Source organism: Trichosurus vulpecula, chromosome 4, assembly GCF_011100635.1.
Source record: "Trichosurus vulpecula isolate mTriVul1 chromosome 4, mTriVul1.pri, whole genome shotgun sequence".
NCBI lineage: Eukaryota > Metazoa > Chordata > Mammalia > Diprotodontia > Phalangeridae > Trichosurus > Trichosurus vulpecula.
Genome location: NC_050576.1, coordinates 294,442,483 through 294,454,941, shown reverse-complemented (window position 1 = coordinate 294,454,941; position 12,459 = coordinate 294,442,483).

The following is a 12,459-nucleotide window of genomic DNA, read 5'->3' as shown; positions in this document are numbered from 1 at the left end:
GGTGGAGAGGGGAGGGAGGGGAGGGGAAGGGAAAGGGAGGGATGCCACCACACTAATACTATAGGTTCTCTACCTCCTAGCCCTTCTTCATTATTTTACTTTCACCACTAAATATTGAGAAAGCAGGAAGAACAGATGCAATAACTACTAGCTCAGGTCCCATCTCCCCATACCCAAAGGTATTTTCCAATACCTTTAGCCGGCAGTGATCTGACCTTTCTCTCACTCCCATTGCCCATTCCATCAGTACCACATAGTTAAGCTACTAATAAATAGTACTCTTGTGTGTTAATTTGTTCTCTCTAAATTCTTCAGTTATAAACCCATAGTTTCACTGTACCTAGCATGGTCCTGAGCATACTAGAACCTGACTGGCTGATTGAGCTAGAATTTCAGACTGCTGGGTTCAGTCCTTAATCTTTTGAGCCTAGTAGGCCAAGCCTATGTCTTATACAATGAGAAATTAGGACCTTATCAGTTTTTTGTTGTTTAGTCAGTTTTTAGTGGTGTCCAACTCTTTGTGACTCCGTTTGGGGTTTTCTTGGCAAAGAAGTGGTTTGCCATTTCCTTCTCTAGCTCATTTTATAGATGAGGAAACTGAGGCAAATGTGGTTAAGGGGCTTTCCCAGGGTCACACAGCTAGCAAGTGTCTGAGTCTACATTTGAACTCAGATTTCCCTGACTCTAGGCCAAGGGCCCCATCCACTATGCCGCCTAGCTGTACTTCTTACATATTCCCCATTTCCATCAAATAGTTTCAAAGGTACAGAAGCACAAAAGGCTAGGGGTGATCAGAAGGTAGGGTCACATCTTTGGAAAACAATGAAACAAGAAAGCAAGTAGCCCCTCTCTATAGAGATTAGGGTTGAGATTTGAGAAAAACTATTTTCTTCAGATTTTTAAGGAGAATGTATAGATTGCTACACATTTTCACTTAGAAGAAAACCACTCCTCTCTATGAGAAGGCATCTAGAGCTCAAGCAAAATCACTTAATAGGAAATTTGAGAAATCCATTTGGAGACTACTCAAGACCTCAATCCTTATAACACAAAAGGATCAAAGCCATTTAGTCTATATATTGTAAGTCAATATCCAGCCTCAAATTCAAAGAATTAACCACTGAGTAACACTTCGGAGTTTTTGAGAACTACTTAGAAATGGATAAACAGAAATTACCAAAGTACCAGGCCCACTGGTTGCTTCATTGGACTGTTGTTAGTCTGCCATAGCCTGCTGTCAGTCCCAGGTAACAGGAATCAGTCCTATGAATGCCATTAAGAACCAAAACTTAATTATAATCCACATAAGCAGGTATTTGGGGAAAGGCAACAGTGACTCTTCAGCATGTCTCTCTTTGATGGTTAAGGGGAAGTACTTCAGTTCCTCGAATTTCCATGGGATGCCATCCCAAAGACAATCATGGCTTACTAAAGGCCCTCACCATTCCTGGTGGGTAAGGACTTTTGGCTGCACACGATTTCACTTTAAGCCCTGTCATGCAAAGAGTTTTTTAGACAAAGTGTGATTTGTCCTTCTTTGATATATGCCTCTGGCCAATGAGAGTGACAAGAGAACATTGCTGTGATTAGCTGTGTATGTTTCTAAACATCACCCAACATGCCTTTTGTTTCCTCCCCAGATCTCCAAACTTACAATCTGTTCCCATCTGTGGTTAACTTGAGCAAACCCTGAAGCCTGAGGTTATGAGACATGAATCATGAGCAGGAATATCTGTGAATGTTGCTTCCATTTGGTACACTCACATGTTCAGAGCAGTCTAGTGGGCCCCAGCTCTGACCCTCTGTGTTTTCAGTCCATGACTGATACCTTCAGGAATGTGTTTGTGCGAAGGAAAAAAGTGTCAAATACAGCACAATGGAGAGAGTCACCGGTCTTTTTTTTTTTTCTCTGCTAGGGCATAACAAGTACATAAAGGCTGCTTCCTCACTCAGACATATAAACAGAGAGAAAAAACCTCATTGCTTAGTGGTTTTCATTCTATGCTTTAAGTTGTGTTTTTGCAATGAATGAGAGAGATCCAAGCTTCTAGCTGGGACAATAATTCTCTATATGTTAAAGGGGGAAAAAGGAATCTAGAAAGTATTTGAAAATTTAGCTTTTGGTGAGGTGGGCTGCTGAGTGAAATATTGGGTGGGGGTGGCATTTAGCATAAGGGAGTCAAAAGATTGCCTAACTGAATCAAATATTTGTGAGGCTGAATCACTCCCTCTGCCCTGGCCTGCCTGAAATCACTATATTCAAGTAAGAAAAGCCCATGGGTAGCCAAGTTCAGAGAAAGAATATGTAAAACTAGAACCTGCATCAGACCTTAGGGGGGAGAAGACCCAGGAACCAGATGATTTGCGTTCTGCTCCCAGCTCTGCTGCTTCCTAGCTGGGTGACTTTGGACAAGACTCTTAGCCTTTCAGAACTCCAGGTGGTCATACTTACAAAGCAGGGTAGTTGGACTAGTGACTAAGCCTTAAGAGATCTGCTTCCTGGCTTTAGCATTCCATGATTTTATCTCAGGCTTAAAATGTCTTTAGGTAATGGATAAGCTCTTTTCTCTTACTAAAGCAATTTTAGAAGAGAGAGGGCCTGACTGTTCCAATACAATGCAACAAGTAAGAATTTTGCACAATTCTTGACTCATATTTGGCACTTAATAAATGTTGATTGATTGATTAATATTATGTACAAGGCACTGTGCTAGGTGCAGGAGATAGAAAAATAAAATAAAATAGTAAGAAAATTCTGTGCTCAAAGACCTCACCTTCTGGTGGGGTGTGTGTGTGTGAGAGAAAGAGAGAGAGAGTGTGAGAGAGAGAAGAAGAGGGAGAGGAAGGGAGAGAGAGAGAGAGAATGAGAATGAGAATATAGATATAAGTATAGGTGGGCAGCTAGGTGGTGCAGTAGATAGAGTGCCAGGCCTGGAGTCAGGAAAATCTGAGTTCAAATCTAGCCTCAGATACTTATTAGCTGTGTGACTCTGGGCAAGTCATTTAACCCTCTTTGCCTCAGTTTACTTATCTGTCAAATGAGCTGGAGAAGGAAATAAACCGCTCCAGTAATTTTGCCAAGAAAACTCTAAATGGGGACATGAAGAGTTAGGTATGATGGAAAAAAGTATAGGTATAGAGATATAGACAGAGAAAAAAATTATCCACACTTGATAATTTGAACAGGGTTTTTTTTTTTCAACTCTAACATTTAATTTACTAGGACATATACACACATGTTCTTGTATGTGTAGGATACCTGTAAAGTCCAGGGAGATAGCATGAGATGGTATTGACAAAGAATTAATGTTTAATATCTTCTTTTGTTCTCAGTATTTCTAATAAAAGTCCAATGTCACTTATTAATCCAAAAAGCATTTATTAAGTACCTACTATGTGTCAAGGTCTGCACTAGGTCTGGGTATACAATGACAAAAATGAAACAGTGCCAGTCTGTGGGAAGAGCTGCATTTGTTTCTCTGAGGTTGAGCTGGTTTCCCTTTTTTGTTTTGTTTTGGTTTTGGTTTTTGTCTTTTTCTAAAAATTAATTTATTTAATATATTTAGTTTTCGGCATTGATTTTCACAAGAGTTTGAATTACAAATTTTTTCCCCATTTCTACCCTTCCCCCCACTCCAAAATGGCATATATTCTGGTTGCCCTGTTCTCCAGTCAGCCCTCCCTTCTGTCACCCCACTCCCCTCCCATCCCCTTTTCCCTTCCTTTCTTCCAGGGCAAGATAAATTTCTATGCCCTATTGCCTGTGTATCTTATTTTCTAGTTGCATGCAAAAACTTTTTTTTTTTTGTTTTTGAACATCTGTTTTTAAAACTTTGAGTTCCAGATTCTCTCCCCTCTTCCCTTCCCACCCACCCTCCCTAAGAAGTCAAGCAATTCAACATAGGCCACATGCGTATCATTATGTAAAACCCTTCCACAATACTCATGTTGTGAAAGACTAACTATATTTCGCTCCATCCTATCCTGTCCCCCTTTATTGAATTTTCTACCTTGACCCTGTCCCTTTTCAAAAGTGTTTGTTTTTGATTACCTCCTCCCCCATCTGCCCTCCCTTCTATCATCCCCCCTTTTTTATCTTCTTCCTCCTTCTTTCCTGTGGGGTAAGATACCCAATTGAGTGTGTATGGTATTCCTCCCTCAGGTCAAATCTGATGAGAGCAAGATTCACTCATTCCCCCTCTCCTGCCTTTTCTTCTCTTCCTACAGAACTGCTTTTTCTTGCCACTTTTATGCTAGATAATTTACCCCATTCTATCTCTCCCTTTCTCCCTCTCTCAATATATTCCTCTCTCAACCCTTAATTTGATTTTATTTCTTTTAGATGTCATCCCTTCATCTTCAACTCACCCTGTGCCCTCTCTCTCTCTCTCTCTCTCTCTCTCTCTCTCTCTCTCTATATATATATATATATATATACACATATATATACATATATATACACATACATATATACATACATACACACACTTATACATATATATATATATATATATATATATATATATATATATATTCCCTTCAGCTACCCTAATACTGAGGTCTCATTAATCATACACATATCTTTCCATGTAGGAATGTAAACAAAGCAGTTCAACTTTAGTAAGTCCCTTGCAATTTCTTTTTCTTGTTCTTTTTCTTGATTACCTTTTCATGCTTCTCTTGATTCTTGTGTTTGAAAGTCAAATTTTCTATTCAGCTCTGGTCTTTTCACTGAGAAATCTTGAAATTCCTCTGTTTTATTGAAAATCCATATTTTGCCTTGGAGCATGATACTCAGTTTTGCTGGGTAGGTGATTCTAGGTTTTAATCCTAGCTCCATTGACCTCCGGAATATCTTATTCCAAGCCCTTCGATCTCTTAATGTAGAAGCTGCTACATCTTGGGTTATTCTGATTGTGTTTCCACAATACTCAAATTGTCTCTTTCTGGCTGCTTGCAGTATTTTCTCCTTGACCTGGGAGCTCTGGAATTTGGCAACAATATTCCTAGGAGATTTTTTTTTGGAATCTATTTGAGGAAGTGATCGGTGGATTCTTTCAATTTCTATTTTGCCCTGTGGCTCTAGAATATCAGGGCAGTTCTCCTTGATAATTTCTTGAAAGATGATATCTAGGCTCTTTTTTTGATCATGGCTTTCAGGTAGTCCAATAATTTTTAAATTGTCTCTCCTGGATCTATCTTCCAGGTTAGTGGTTTTTCCAATGAGATATTTGACAGAGCTGGTTTCCCTTTAAGAGATATTGTGGAATTCTCTGAATTAGCATCAATTTGATGGAATGAAAGTCCCAGTTTATGAATAACTGGTGCTGGGAAGTTTTACCAGAACTCCCATTGCCTTGCAGCAACCCTTTTCTTACTTAGTGTAGTCATTTTTAGGGGAATACCAGAGGTGGAGAGAATCCACATTTTATCTGAAATATATACTTTTTCATCTTAAATAAAGTTTTAAAATTGCATTTTATGTCCTTTATGTGTCTTACTGAATTCTTACGTGAAGCCCTACCTAGGTCTAGCTTAGAATGCTGTCTCTGAGGACTACATTGAGAGGGTAGTGAGCAAGAAGGGGTAAGGGAGAGCTGGAAATAGAAAATGAGAGACAAAACCTGTATGAAGTAATTTCTGAAGGAAGGTCACTAGCAATGGAGGGAATCAGAATAGACTTCCTGGAGAATGGGGTACTTGATGTGAGCTATGAAGGCAGCTAGAGATTCTATAAGATGGAAGAGAGGAGACAGGGCATGTGCAGAGGTGAGAGGGAAAATATTCCTCTCCCTGGATTGTCTCCTACCTATTTGGTGGAGTAATCTCAGTCTCCTTTGGTGGACTTTTATCCATATCACTCCCACTAACCATAGAGGTCCCCTAAGGTTCTATTATGGACCTTCTCTTCTCATTTTATACTATCTCGCTTGATGACATCAGCTTCCATTGAATCAATGATCAGTTTGATGCTGATGCTTCCCAGATCTATACAGCCATCGCTTTCTCTCCAAAGCTCCAGCACATTTTAAACTGGAAATTTCATAGGCATCTCACACTCAACACATCCAAAACCTAAATCATTATCTTTATGCCCCAACTCTCTCCTCTTCCCAACTTCTTTGTTAGTGTCAAGGGTACCACCATACCTCAGTCACCCAGTGTCGTTCTTGACTTTTCATTTCCAGATTTGTTGCCAAGATGTAGTCTTTTCTAACTTCACAGTATATATCATATACATCTCCTTTTCTCCATTCACGTGGTCACCATTCTTATGAACCCTCATCACATTTTTTCTAGATGATTGCATTATTCTTCTCATTGGTCTTCCTGATTCAGGGTCCTCCCCACTCCAATCCATCCTTCATTCAGCTGCCAAAGTGATTTTTCTAAAGCATTGTTCTGCCTGTGTCCCCTCCCATCATGAACTCAGTAAACTCCAGTGGTTCCCTATTCCTTCCAGGATCAAATCTAAAATCCTTTATTTGGTATCTAAAGCTCTTCACAACCTACCCCTCCCTCTTTTTCCAGTCTTCCAATACTTTATTACCCTATATGTACTCTTGAGATCTAGCTCCATTGGCCTATTTGCTCTTTCTCAAATGTGACATTCTATCTCCTGACTCTTTTCCTGTATAGTGGCTGTCCCCATGCTCAGAATATCCTCCCATTCCTTAGCTTCTTAGTTTCTCTAGTTTTCTTCAAGATTCAGCTGAAATCCACCTTCTTCAGGAGACTTTCTCTTTTCCTTCCCATGTTGCCAGTACCTGGTATTATCTTCAATATACTCCATACATATTGCTGTCTGTACCTAGCTATTTTTGTGTTTGTCTCCCCCATTAGAATGTGAGTTACTTAAGCCTTTCTCTGTAACTCCAGCACTTAGAACAGTGCCTGGAAATAGTAAATACTTAATGGATGCTCATTGAATAGAATAACTGAATATTGTGTACTTGGAATGACAAGGGGATCACTTTGGTTGGAATGTAGAGTGAGTAAATCATGTTAACATGTGATAAATCTGAAAAGGCAGGCTGGAGCCAAAAGAACTTTAAAAACCAAACTCTGGAATTGTTATTTTATCCTGGAGTCTAAGACCTTAAGGCAGAAACTAATGGAGATTCTTGAGTGGAATGTAAGATAGTCAGACTTGTGCCTTAGGAATATCAACCTGGCAGGTGTTTGGAGAATGGATAGGAGAAAGGAGAGATTAGAGGTTGGGATACCAACTGGGAGGCTTTTGGTATAGACTGGGTGAAAGGTAATGAGAGCCCAAACTAAGATGGTGGTAGCAAAAGAAGAGGAGAAAGCAGGATTGGAGATGAACTATATTGTGGAGGTCAAATTGACAAACCACCTGGTTGGATAATGAGGAATGAGGAAGCAGGGACGGTAGAAGATAACTCCAAGGTTGAGAACCTGGGCAACTGAAAGGAAAGATGGTGGTGCCCTTGACAGAAATAGGGAACTGTGAAGTGGGAAGGGTTGAATTATCCCTTATATGAAGGCCATCCAAAAAAGGACTTCTTTCTTTAAATTGTGTTTGTTCAGACTAAAATATGGTGGTGGTGGTTGTTATTTTTAACAGACAAATAATTCTAAGTATGGGAGTTTAGGGTCTTCTGGCACCAGAATATGGTATTATATGGCAGTGACTTTATGAGGAAAAATTCTAATAACATTATAGTATGTGATCTGAATATAATACCTTATTTGACTCTGTGCCTGAATGAAACTTAACTGACATCACAGGTACACATAGAGTCTCCCTGCATAATAACAGTAGCCCATACTATGTGCCAGACACTGTGCTAAGCACTTTATTATCTCATTTGATCCTTACAACTCTGGATGGTAGGTTCTATTATTATCCCCATTTTACAGATGAAGAAACTATGGTAGAGTTAAGTGACTTGTTCAGGATTACACAGCTAGTAAGTATCTAAGGCTGGATTTGAACTAAGGTCTTCCTGAGTCCTGACCTGTCACTCGATCTATTGTGCTGCCTAGCTGCCCTGCATCATTGTGAGTGCAGCAGTATAGGGAACAGCCAAAAGTTTCCTTTCAGTTCAGCAAACGTTGGCAATGAACCAGTCTATGTGAACTATATAATACACCTACATATATACAGGAAAAATTGGAGATAATCTAAGAGGGAAGGCATTAGCACTGAGGGGGACCAGGAATGGTTTCTTGCAGAAGATGGAATTTTATCTGAGACTTGAAGCCAGGGAAGCCAGGAGGCAGAAACAAGGAGAGAGAGAAACTTCCAGTCATGTGAGTCAACAAGTGAAAATGCACACAGCAGGAGATGGAATATCTTGTTCAAGGAATGGCAAGTGGGCTAGTGTCACAGCATCATCAAACACATGAAGAGGAGTAAGGTTCAAGAAAACTGAAAAGGTAAGAAGGGGCCAGGTTGGGAAGGGGTTTAAAAACCAAATATAGGATTTTGCATTTGATACTGGAGGTCATAGGGAAATACTGGATTTTATTGAATAGGAGATGACATGGTCAAAACTCAACTTTATGAAGATCATTTTGATAGCTCAGTGGATGATAGACTAGAGTAGAGAGAGACTTGAGGTAGGCAGACCAGCCAGGAGGCTATTGTGATAGCCTAGTCATGGTGTAATGAGTGTCAGAGGAGAGAAGGGTATGTGTGTATGTGTGTGTGTGTGTGTGTGTATAATATATATGTATATATATATATATATATATATATACATATACATACATATATATGTGTATATATATATTTATATATACATACATACATACATATATATGTGTGTGTGTGTGTGTGTGTGTGTGTGTGTGTGTGTGTGTATGAGAGATCTTAGGAAGGTAGAATTGACAGGACTTGGCCAATGATTGGATATGGGAGGATAAATGGCTCTAATTCCTTCAACCAATCCTCTTCTGGCCATTTCTAGTCCTCTTCTTATCCTGGCTGACCTTTTCTGGGTGTTTTCCTGCTGGGAACCTTCCTCATACTCTCAGTATTTTGAAGGAGATATAATTTTACCAATGCTGGTACTCCCCATGACCAATGAAGACCACAATCCATCTAAACCCGGCAGATGGTCTTTGAGAATGGGTGTGGCTAATAGACTCAAAACCCTGTAGCTAAGCAGGTGACAAGTTTCTGTGAACTGAGCCAAGTTGGTCCTCAGACAACAAACATGCAGTTTGTCTTTGGACTCATTTATACTCAGTCATATTAGATCATTAAAACCTGCCAGAGCTTGTGCATCCCAAATATAGCCTCTGAGAAGCCAGGTCACCTCCAGGCCATGAAGAAGCACTCAAAGATTCCTCTAGTGGAGAACCCTTCCCTTCCCACCTGAGAAGGTAGAATATGAATCATGGGAACCCCCTAGTTCAATCACAACCCACACAATTAGGTATAATATAATGCTTTGTGTGACTTCCTGCATTTTTATACCTCTGTGACCAACTAATCCCCTCCCTCCCTTGCAGTCTTAACCTCTCCCCAGAATGAGATAAATCTGTGCTCTAGTTGAGTGGGATATAAGCTAGGAACTCACTAGCTTAGCATTAAATCAGTCTTGCTGGTGTTCCTGCATTGACTTGTGGCCCATGTCTAATAACCGGGCTTTTGCCTCATTCTCTTAGGGTGAAGTTCCATCTTAAATTCCTGTTCCAAGTAATCAGATCTCAGTTTTGTCCATCCTGGGCCTAAATCCCTATCTTGGTTCCCTGCCTGGTAGCCCAGTTCTAACAAAACTGAATTTCTGTATGAACAGAGTTTTCAGAGAAAGATATCCAAGCTATCAAAAGCCATTTTTTTTTAAAAAAGCACTCTCAATCCCTAATAATTGGAGAAGTGCAAATTATAACAACTCTGAAGTTTCACTTCACATCTATCAGATAGGCAGAGTTGACAAAGGAAAACGACAAATTCTGGAGGGGCTTTGGGAAAATAGGTACACTAATGAACTCTTGGTGGAATTGTGAACTAATCCAACCATTCTGGAGAACAATTTGAACTGTGCCCCAAAAGTTATTAAATGGTGCATACCCTTTGATCTAGTAATGCCACTACTAGGTCTATATCCCAAAGAGGTCAAAGAAAGAGAAAAAAGATCTATGGGGGAGCGCAAAAAAATTTGAAGATGAGGAGGCGCCATCAATTGGGGAATGGCTAAACAAGTTGTGGTTTTTGAATGAGATGAAATAATAATAGCTAATATTTATGTATAGCTTTGAATTTTACAAAGCACTTTATAAATATTATCTCATTTTATCCTTTTGCTATTATTATCCTCATTTTACAGATTGGAAAAGTTAGGCAGATATAAGTTAAATGACTTGCCCAGGATCTCACAGCTATTGAGTCTAAAGCAGGATTTTTAACTCCGGTCTTCCTGACTCTAGGTCCAGTACTCTAACCATTGTACCACCTAGTGAGCTATACATGTTTATTTTTTTTAAATGATGCAAGCGATGACTCGAGAGAAACCTGGGAAGCCTTGTATGAATTGATATAGAATGTAATGAGCGGAACCAAGAGAATGATTTATACAGCAATAACAGCATTATCTTAAAAAAAATTGCATGAGGTATGAGGACCAAAGGGCTAGTCAATCAGCCAGCAAATAAATATCAAGCACTTACTGTGCCAGGATAGAAAAATTATCCTCAATCGTACTGGACTCATTTAGTCACGGCTCTGACACATACTGGGCATATTGCTTAACTTCTTAGAACCCCAGGCAGCTCTCTAGGATGGTAAAATTTGGGGTATCAGACATAAGATTTCATTAATTGAAGATCTTCCAATGAAGCTTAGCACTTTCTCTGCAATTTGTAATCTTAGAGAGTTGCCAGGGTCATTGAAAGTCTAAATAACTTACCCAAGGTTAAAACCCAGCATGTCAAAAGGTGGGACTGGAACTCAGGTCTTCCTGTTGGTGAGTCCAGTCCTATATCTACTACATTGCCTCTTAATCTACATTGCATATATGGGTTTATATAGAAATATACACATATGTATATATACAAACATATATATATATATATGTGTCACTGTTGTTCAGTTGCTTCAGTCATGTCCAACTATTCATGACCCCATTTGGGGTTTTCTTGGCAAAGATATTGGAGTGGTTTGCCATTTCCTTCTCCAGCTCTTTTTACAGATGAGGAAACTGAGGAAAATAGGGCTAAGTAACTTGCCCAGGGTTACACAGCTAATAAGTGTCTTCTTGACTCCAGGTCAGGTGCTTTATCCATTGTACCATCCAGCTGATGGATAGGTAGATAGGTAGGGATAGGTATAGATAGGTATATATATATATACATATATATACATATATGTATATGTATATATAGGTATATATATACATATATATAGGTATAGATAGGTATATATATACCTATAGGTATATATATATAGGTATATATATACATATATGTATATGTATATATATACATACAGTTTACATGTACACACATGCATATAGTATATAACATGATATGTATGCATTGTGTAATATATTTAAACTATGTATGTATATTGAGTGTATGTATATATACATATGTGATTATATGTTATGAATGCATATATACGTAAAGGTGTGTATTAAATATAAGTATACACAAATATTTATATTGTATATGAGTACACATACATAAATATATATGTATGTATACATATGTATGTATAAAAATCTGGAGTGTTTCTCCATGGTCTGTGAACCCTATTTCCCTTCCCTTTTGCCTCATGCCCTACCATATGCAGATGTACACTTAGTGAATGCTCTTGATGAAGGTCACCCTCTCTTGAAGGGAAATTGGATTGATTCGACAAGATCTGCTCTTCACCAAACTGTCCTAGTTGTTATTCAACAACCTGGGGATCTTCTTAGTGTTTTGTAAATTGATTGTTTAATGACTTGCTGGAGTATCTCTCTAGGTTTTGAGGTTATGAACTGACAGGTCTGTAATTCCCAGACCCAGCCACTTTAAAGTTGCTAAGGGCAGTTGTCCTTTTCCTAGATTCTTCATAATCCGCAAATTTGCCTAAAACTAATCATTAGGGGACAAATTCTCTGATTAGAATAAAGAATGTGCTTCTCATCTTGAAAATATCCCATTTGAAGTAACTCTGGAGCCTCTCTGAATGTGTTTCCTCATCTGAAAAACAAGGGGGTTGGATTACATGATTTCTAAGATCCCTTTTAACCCTCAATCCTGTGACCTACTACTTACTTCTCTCTTTCCAGCTTGCTTTGCTATCCTCCCATCATAAATGTTACAGGAGGCTGCCTGTGTTAACTAATTAAAGTTTGTCTTTTCAGGGTTATCTGTTCCTAGTATCTTCACATCTAATCACAAGGCAATGCTTTCTCCAATCCATCCCTGCTGGTTTTCTTTAGATAATGCATCTCCATTGTCCTTCATTTCCGTTGCAATTGAATCCCCTGGTTTGCCCAG